The sequence below is a fragment of the Pteronotus mesoamericanus genome, unplaced genomic scaffold, assembly GCF_021234165.1.
Source record: "Pteronotus mesoamericanus isolate MK-2021 breed Mesoamerican mustached bat unplaced genomic scaffold, CSHL_Meso_final contig_82, whole genome shotgun sequence".
Lineage (NCBI taxonomy): Eukaryota > Metazoa > Chordata > Mammalia > Chiroptera > Mormoopidae > Pteronotus > Pteronotus mesoamericanus.
The window spans coordinates 11,496,768-11,506,915 of record NW_026555265.1 but is presented as its reverse complement, the minus strand read 5'-3'; the positions used below and the strand labels follow the sequence as shown (position 1 = coordinate 11,506,915).

At 37.9% G+C, this 10,148-nt stretch overlaps 1 pseudogene; it reads left to right on the top strand.

Moving 5' to 3' along the window:
• Positions 1-235: 235 nt before the first annotated feature.
• LOC129079994 (high mobility group protein HMG-I/HMG-Y-like) lies at positions 236-605 on the top strand (annotated as a pseudogene).
• The last annotated feature ends 9,543 nt before the right edge of the window (positions 606-10,148 follow it).

The following is a 10,148-nucleotide window of genomic DNA, read 5'->3' as shown; positions in this document are numbered from 1 at the left end:
CAAGGGAGCTTCCATAAGGCTGTCAGATGATTTCTTAACAGAATCATATTAGGCCAGAAGGGACTGGCATGAAGCATACGAAGTGGTCCTCTAATTGGGACTTGAAGCCCAAGCTATTTCTGGTGTTGGTGTAGCTCTAAGAAGGCACCTACACTTGCTACCAGTGGCCGCAACAGAGCCAGGACAATCCTTAGAGACCAGCACTGTCACTCCCAGCAGACTGGAGCTCGCACCACAGACCGGTGGCCGAGCTTGCCTATCCCAGCCATTATTCCTCCAACTGCTCCATAGAGAAGAGAGGATGAGTGAGCCATGCTTGAAGTCCTGCCAGCTGTTGGCCTCTGAGCAGGAGACGGATGGCACTGAGAAGTGAGCAGCCTGGGGGGAGTCTTGGGACAGCGCTGGTAGGAGGCCAGAAGAAGCCCAGCAGAGTGCCAGCACCTAAAAGTCCTTGGGAAAGACCAAAGGGAAACAAAAACAAGGGTGCAGCCAAGACCGAGAACATCACCACAACTTCAGGGAGAAAACCAAGGGGCAGACCCAAAAAACTGCAGAACGAGAAGGAAGAAGCCATCTCACAGGAGTCCTCAGAGGATGAGCAGTAAGCATGCTGTGCCACCCGCTTCCTCACTTAGGAAGAGTTTCCTTCTGGGACAGGACCACCTCACTCTTGCTGCTGCCTCCCCTTCCCCCAGGCACCCAGTCACTGCCACCCATTTGTGCCCATCTACCTGTGTCTGCCTGCAGTGCCACACTACACAGCACAATGGTCGCTTTAGGGCCCCAGTGGTCCAAATGGATAGCAGTTTTCATTTGGTGTCAGTTATCAGCAACCCCTCACCCACCCATGTGCATTTGCTTTCCTTCCTGAACAAAGCTGACTTCCCACTTAGCTGCACCCTGCACCTGCTGTGTCTCTGCTCCCTTGGTGGTGGGACATCACTGACTAGGCTCCCGCTTTGGAGATCCCATTCCCACTCATACATCCAGCTTCCCATTATGAGCTTGAGAGGGCTCCCCTGTTCTTAAAGGGGCCCAAAGCCCATCTCACTCTGATGTGCCCACCCCACAGTAATGGCACGTGTGCCCATGGATAGAACTTTTTGGCCCCAAGACATCCTTACCAAACTGTGTCTCACTAGGTGCAGCTCACACCCAATTTCCTTCCTTCCCTCCCTGCCTTGCCTTGTCATCACACTAGTTTGGACAGTCCCCTCTGGGGTACAGAAAGGAGGGCAGAGGGGTGTGAGCTCCCCATTCATCTGCTTCCACTCTAGACCTTGAGTTTCCCCTTTGCTCACATGGGGCACTGACAAGGAGTTAGCCTTGCCCATTCTCACACCCTGCTTCTTCCCATCTCCCAAGTTTCTGGCTCCTTCTTTCCTTTGTTCACAGACTACCTTTGGTCACTTGTGATGTTGTTATTTTTCAACATTTCATTCTTAGACATCTGTCATTGCTGCTGCTACTAGCACCAAATGCTCGTTCTCACTGCTTCCTTTTCTGTCTGCACTTACCTACAAGATATCTTGGGAAGAAGCTGGGGGCAAAGAAGGCTAGGAAAAAACCAGGCCAGCCACAAAGAAGGCGGGGCTCTGCCCATAAAATGCTGCAGTAGAGTGAGCAGCGGTGTCAGTATTGCAGGCCAAGGAGTGTAGGGCCACCTTCTCTCCTTGTTCTGCTGGGAAGGGTGTAGCCATTATTTGGCCCTGGAGCCTGCCTCTCTTGTTTCTAATTTTCAGTTACTGGAATGAAAATATATTTTAAAAAATGAATATGGAAAGTGATGACAAGCAAGGACCTATAACCAAGACTGTTTAACCAAGAAGGTTAACATTAAAATTGAAGGAGAAATAAAGAGCTTCCCTGACAAAACAAATAAACAAACAAACAAAAAACAGAAACAAATGAGTATGTTACCACCAAACCAATATTATCAGAAATATTAAAGAGCCTGCTTTAGTAGAAAAAAGAAGGAAGAAATTAAGTTGGCAATAAATATGTACCTATCAATAATCACTTTAAACATAAATAACTTAAATGCTGCCATCAAAATACCTAAGATAGCTGAATGAGTAAGAAAAGAAGACCTATACATATTCTGTCTGCAGGAGATCCACCTCATAATGAAAGACACACACAGGCTAAACATAAAGAGATGGAAAAAGAGGTCCCATGCAAATGAGAATTAAGAAAAAGCTGGGGTAGCAATTATATCTGACAAAATAGACTTTAAAACTAAGGCTAAAATAAGTGACAAAGAAGGACATTACATAATGATAAAAGGGAATAATCCAACAAACTATAACTCTCATAAACATTTATGCACCCAAATAGGAGCACCTAAATATATAAAGCAGGTTTTAATGAACATAAAGGGGGAGATTGATAGCAATACAGTCAGAGTGGGAAATATTAAAACCTTGTTAACCTCAGTGGGTAGATCTTCAAGGCAGAAAATCAACAAGGAAATGGTGATCTTAAATGACACACTAGTCAGGTGGATTTAATTGATATCTTCAGATGGTTTTGACATCAAAGCATAAGAATACATGTTCTTTTCAACTGCATATGGGACATTTTCTAGGATAAACTACATGTTAGAATACAAAACAAGTCTTAATAAATTTAAGAAGATTGAAATCATACCAAGCATCCTCTGTGACCATAATGGTATGAAACTAGAAATCAAACACAAGTAGAAAACTGAAAAGCACACAAAGTCAAGGAGGCTAAATAACATGATCCTAAACAATGAGTGGGTTAACAATGACATCAAGGAAGAAATTAAAAGATACCTTGAAACTAGTGAAAGTGAGGACACAACATAAAATACGTGGCACAACAACAGAAGCAGTCCTAAAAGAGATTCATAGCAATACAGACCTATCTCAGGAAACAAGAAACATATCAAATAAAGAAGCTAACTTTACACTTAAAGGAACTGTAAAAGAAAACAGCAAATAAAACCACTAGTGAGTAGAAGGGAGAAAATAATAAAGATCAGGACAGACATATATGAAATAGAGGCTAAAAAAATACAAAAGAACAATGAAACCAAATGGTGTTTCTTTGAAAAGAGAAACAAGATTGACAAATCTTTAACCAGACTCATCAAGAAAAAAAAGAGGACCCAAATAAATACAGTCAGAGAGGAAAGAAGAGAAGTAACAAGTGACACTTCACTGAGAGAGAAACACAAAAGATTGTAAGAAAATATAGTGAACAACTATTTGCCAAACAATTGAACAATCTGGAAAAAATGGACAAATTCCTAAAAACCATGCAATCTTCCAAAACAGAATCAGAAAGAATAATAGAATCTGAATTAGACCTATTAGTGAAATTGAAGCATTTAAAAATAAATAAATAAATAAAACTTTCAACAAATAAAAGCCCTGTGCCAGATGGCTTCACAGCCCAATTTTGCCAGACGTTCAAAGAAAAATAACGCTTATCCTTCTCAAACTATTCCAAAACATTCAAGAAGAGGGAAGCCTCCCAAACTCATTTTATGAGTTCAGCATTATCCTAAATCTAAAACTAGATAACGATACTACAAAGAAAAAAATTATAGACCAATATCCCTGATGAACACAGATGATAAAATCTTCAACAAAATATTAGCAAACTTGATCCAGCAATACATTAAAAAGATCACACATCATAATTAAGTGAGATTTATTCTGGGAACCTAAATTTGGTACAATATTCACAAATCAATAAATGTGAGAAATGACATAAAAATGGAGGATAAAAACCACGTGATCACATAAATAAATGCAGAAAAATCAATTCATAACATTTAGCACTCATTTATGATAAATACTCTCACCCATGTCATACCAGAGGAACATACCTTGATGTAATAAAGGCCGTATATTACAAATCCACAACCAACATCATACTCAATTGGCAAAAACTTCATGCATTCCCCTTAAGATAGGAACAAGACAAAGATGTCCACTTTCACCTCTCTTATTCGACATAGTACCAGAAGTCCTACCTAAAGTAGTCAGACAAGAAGAAAAGAAAAGGCATCCAAATTAAAAAAGGAAGATGATATGATACTGTATATAGAGAACCCTAAAGATTTCACCATAGAAGTACTAGAACTGATAAATGAATTCAGTAAAGTAGCAGGGTACAAAATTAATATTCAGAAATTGGTGGCATTCTGATAATAACAAACTATCAGAAGGAAAACCTAAGTAAATAACCCCCTTTACTATTGCAACAACAACAACAACAACAAAAGATAATGTAGCTAGGAATACATTTAACCAAGGAGGGAAAAGACCTATACTCAGAAAACTATAGGTCATTGAAGAAAGAAATTGAGCAAGGTACAAATAAGTAGAAGCACGTTCCATGTTCATGGATTGGAAGAATTATGCCATTAAAGTGTCCATACTACCTAAAACAATGTGTGGATTAAATGAAATTCCCAATAAAACACCAATGGCATATTTCACAGATCTAGAACAAATATTCCAAAAATTTGTGTGAAACCAAAAAAAACTGAAAAACAATGAACCCCCTCCCCCATATAAAAACAAAAATGAGTAACTTCAGCAATCCTGAGAAAGAAGAGCAAGGTCAGAGGTAATAGAGTACCTGATATCAAATTATATTATAAGGTCATTGTAATCAAAACAGCCAAGTACTGGTAAAAGAACAGGTATATAGATCAGTGGAATAGAGCAGAGAGACCAGAAATCAATCCATGCCAATATGGTCAATATTTGACAAAGGAGGCAAGAGCATACAGTGGAATAAAGATAGACTCTTCAATAAATGATGTTGGGAAAATTACATAGGTACATGCAAAGAAAAATAAAACTAGAACACCAACTTACACCATACACAAGAATAAATTCAAAATAAATAAAACATTTAAATGTAAGTTGTGAAACAATAAAAATCCTAGAAGAAAACATAGGCAATAAAACTTCAGAAAGCTTTTGGAGAAATACTTTTGCCAATATATCTTCTAGGGCAAGGCAAACAAAGTAAAAATAATAAAATGGGACTACATAAAACTAAAAAAGCTTCTACACAGCAAAAGAAACCATTAATAAAATGAAAAAGGAACCTACTCTGTGGGAGAACATATCCACCCACCTATGATACATCTGATAAGACATTAATTTCCAAAACATATAAACAATGTAAACTACTCAATACTAGAAAGACAAAGAATCCAGTTGAAAAATGATCATAGGACTTGAATAGACACTTTAAAAAAGGACATACAGATCACCAATAGAGATATGAAAAAAAAGTTGAATGTCACTAATCATCAGAGAAATGCAAACTAAAAGCACAATGATTTACCATCTCATACCTGTAAAAATGGCTATCATTAACAAATCAACAAACAAGTGTTGGTGAAGATGTGGAGAAAAGAGAACTATAGTGCATTGTTGGTGGAAATGCAGTCTGGTGCAGCCACTTGGAAAATAGGATGGAGTTTCATCAAAAAATTAGAAATGGAACTACTTTTTGGTCCAGTGATTCCAATTCTGTGAATACAGCCTAAGAAGTCTGACATACTAATCTGAAAGAATATGTGCACCTCTGTGTTCATAGCAGTACTATTTAGAATAACTAAGATCTGGAAACAATCCTAGTGCCCATCAGCAGATGAATTGATTAAAAAAAGACTGTGGTATAATTGCACAATGTCATACTACATAAACAGGAAAGAAACCTTTCCTTTTGTGACAGCATAGATGGACCTGGAGATTATTGTATTAAGTGAAATAAGCCAGTCAGAGAAGGAAAAATACCATGTGATCTCATTTTTATGTGGAATCTGATTAACAAAATAAACTAGTGAACAAAATAGAAACAGAATCCTGGATACATGGAGCAGACCGAGAGCTATTAGGGGAAGTGGAGGAGAGGGGACTCGATGAAAGAAGGTGAACAAATTAGCCAAAGAACATATATGCATAATACACAGATAACAGTATAGTGGTGGCCAGAAGGAAGGTGGGACAGAGACTGGGTGGAGGTAGGCAAAAGGGATAAAAAATAAAAATGGGGAAAAAGTTTAAAAAGCAGTAACATGTTTAAGTGTAAGGAAAGAGATTATTATCTCTAATACATTAAATCACCTTTAAACACATCTTCTTTAGGGCCTTTATGACTTCCACAGGGATAAGGAATTAAAAGGGAAAATTTTAAAACCTCCTCAAAAAGTCACATTTTAGGAGTTGTACTTCCAAAGCTCCTAAGACATATTATTCTAGATAAAACATAAACATTGGTTACTTAACATCCTACATCTAATGTATATTTGCTAAAAAATCAAAATAATATACTTAGATTGTTGTATCACACTTATAGTTGTTTATTTTTATCAAATGCAATGAGAAATTGTATTAAATATATAAAGAACCTAGATAAGAATTAAACATACATGTATACACATTTCTGATGCAACAATTTGTTTAGCTACATTTTCTTTTGGGTGTTTTATATTGCTGTGAGATTATATTAATTATAGTTTTACACTTCCAACTATTGGAAAAATATTGGCAATATTGAAGCCTCTAACAAAATATGGAGAATAACTATTTTTTAACCTGTAAAAAATATCAGGAGTAATTATTACTCCTGATTGGTGACTAGCTGTCATCAACCAAACTTTATCAAAGTCTGGTTTTGTTTTTAGTCTTGCCATCTTTCAACCCATCCTCTACAAAAATCTTTAGAACACAGACATCTAACTAGGCTTTTTCAGTAAATTGAAATGAAAAATTTCAATGGCTCTCTGCCTTTTTAAATGAAAATAATTCTTATTAGATTACATATTAAAATATTCTGTCCCAATCTTGGACATGTACCTTTCTTGATTTCATCAGTTGTTACTCCTCCATATTCTCTATCCATATAAATTTCATTTGTACCTTAAATTTTTGAAATTTCTCTCCTACAATATTTTTCCTTGCCAAGTACTTCTCATTTTTTATCGCTCAGTTCAAGGTGAACTTTTCCTCATGATATCATTTGCTGACCATTTCCAATCCAAAATCCTCCCATAAAATGTTGACTAAGTTGTCTCTCATCTAATATCATATGTCTTACTATTTCAATTGCAGCACTTATTATATTGTATTACCATTGGTTGTTTTGCTTGTCTTTCTAGGTCCCTGAAAAAGTATTAGCATCTAAGATAAGAGATTAATTCTAAGTTATTATTTATTGGTCAAAATTATGATTCAGAAATACAGACAGCGCTGTCCTGGGAAGAGCTTCTCTTTTCTGTGGCTTTGACAAGGGTCATTTACTCTGTTCCACTGGTAGCTGGGCTATGCTTGAAGGACCAGATGGATACATGCACATGCCTGGTGCCTTCACGTATCTCTTCATGAGGCTTGTCTAGCTTCTCTAGCAGAGTTCTTTTATGCTTGTTGAACTTCTTCCATGCAAGTGGGCTTTTATGCAAGCAAAAATTTGAAAAAAAGTTTTGAAAAGTATTTATCTAATGTATATATTTTAATATATATTAGAATTTTACATAGATTTATATAGATGTAATATGTATATTTATATATGTATTATATCAATCATGTACATATTTATACACATATTGGTATGTATTAACTTATTTTAAAGTTTACATATATCTCTTTCCACACATCCATATTGTACTGCTGTTACCAGACCAAAGTGGGATTCAGCTGCTCACCATCATTAAAATGCAAATTCTAGAGGCAGAGGATAGTGAGAAGGGAAAGAGGTTTTTAGCCAAATGCTCAGTGATCTGGGAGGATGGGGGACTCTCTGTCTCCAGGCTCATCAGCATCTCTTTTGCAAAACACAGACAAAACCCAACCATCCCCAGCAAGACCAAAATCAAAGGCAGCACTCAGAATCGTAAAACTCCATTTTAAACTACTGTCCTTTGGAACCCCAGATGGCCAAGCAGACTGCTGCCAGCTTCCGGCTCCCTGCTGGAGGCCGTGCATGGTGCCGGTGCCACTATTGGACACTGTGTTCCTGGGTGGTGGAGCTGGCAAAAGCACCAGGGAATGCTCCATTAGGTTGACAAAAGAGAGAGGCTCCCTCCTGGAGGCCATGGAGTCATATAGTCCATTGCGGCGAAAACCAGCACACCATCTGAGTGCAGGTCCCAAGCAGCAACCATGAGCCTAAGAGCTTTCTTTGTTTCCCTGGGTTTATATTAGTTTTGGGTATTTAACTGACCAGATACTTTTACAGAATTCCCAATTAACTTCCCAAACTTCTGTACACTCCCAGAGGGTCCACCCCTCGATCAATCCCTTCTTTTCCCCAAGCTAGACTGACAAGCTTCTCCATTCAGCACCTCCCCCTGCAGCCATTCTGACCTCTATGGTACATATGCCTGCTTTCCCATGGCCCCATCCCCAATCAGGTACAGGAATAGGGTAGGAGGGCTTTCCTCCCTATCCAGTTATCTTGTTGGCCTTGTGCATGCTCAGTGCAATACTTCTTCCTGCCACCATCTTGCCCAAGGATGGGGTAAGTGTCCATTTGCCACCAGAAGCAGGACACCCCGGGCCTGGGGCAAAGCATCAGCAAGGCCTGGGCTTGGCTGTCTGGGCGCTGCAGCCAGCCTGCTGCCTCTGGTGGTTAGTAGTCTCCTCCAGCAGCCTCTCTTGTTCCCTGCCCTCCACCTGCTCATAGCAGTTTTCCGCCAGGCTGTCAGTATCACTGCTGTATTAAAAGCTGTGGAATTGGCTTCTAAATATTTATGCTTGAATTTAGTGACAGTAAATAAATTGTGGGATAAATATTGTATGATCTTAAATGTTTGTTTTCCAGGTCTAATTGCTTAATTTTCAAATGTCCACAAATAGTGGTGAATTTGTTAACACCTCAAGTGCAGTACAAACTTAATGATCTTCCTCAATGTTTCAAATGGTTCTCTTGATAAAGTAAAAGTTTAAAGAAACTTCTTTTCTTGTATGAATAGGTAATTATTACATTCATATTGTCTAATGGTCAACCTACAATCTTTTGGAAAATAAGAGAAAGTGCTAACTCCTTTTTTTCCTCACATGTTTGTGTCATTGGTGTTACTCTTAGTCTGCAATTTCATTGAGAAACTTTTTTTTTAAGGAATAACTTAGTTAAAACCACATAATAATATATGAAAACCTACTTAATCAGGAGCACAGGCTGCTGTGCATCATAGTAAGTTAGAAATAAAAAACAAGGGTGTCACTCTCAACATCTCTGTGTTCCAGAACTTTCACACTTCCTTCATGGTAATTCACTGATAATAAGCAACAAGACACTCAAACATACGGTTTGAACTAAGAGGAGACACCATATTGTCTCATATGAAATATAAATAAAATAAATGATCTATTTTTTGGTAAAAACAAATATAAAGGGTCAATTTAATGTTTGAAAAATGGCTACAACAATATTTCCTATTTCACATACTCTGCCAGAACCTCGTCATTCTCCCATCAGAAGCTGTAGCCTGTGTTTTCTTCTGCATGGTGTACCAGGCTTTTGGACCGCCTGCGCTAACACTGTTCAGGGAGTGACTCCCAATGCAATCTAGCTTCCCTTTTGCTCTCTCAAGTGTGCTTCCTTTTGGATCACATGCATTGTGCAGGCAGGCCATGTGTAGCTTTCCTTGGTAGCCACAGCCAAAGTCCTAGCTGAAACATAGCATTAACTGTCATCCTTTGAGCTTCCCTCACTATGCCATGTAAAGAAGAGACACACTGTTCCCATTCAGCTCAGTCCAAATTGCACATTCATGAGCTAAATAGTTGTTGTTTCACAGCACTAAGTTTGAGGTGGTATGTAATGTAGTATTGGATAACTGGAACAATAAAGTAATGTATTTTCCTCACATTTCAATGGATTGTCTTGCACACACCACTTTGAACACAATTAATCTAGGTGATGACTACATTATTTAAAGTTAATTGAAGGTTGGAGAAAAGTGGGAAAATAGTTTCTCCTGTCAAGATTATATAACAGAAGCTATATCTCACACAATGGAAAGCCCTATATACAAAAATATTTCTTTGACCTAACTGTCATTCTGCATAGGAGTCCATCATTATAATATTTCTTGGATAAATATAGTGTTATTCTGTTTAAATGAAGAGACTAATATATTAAGCTATTGT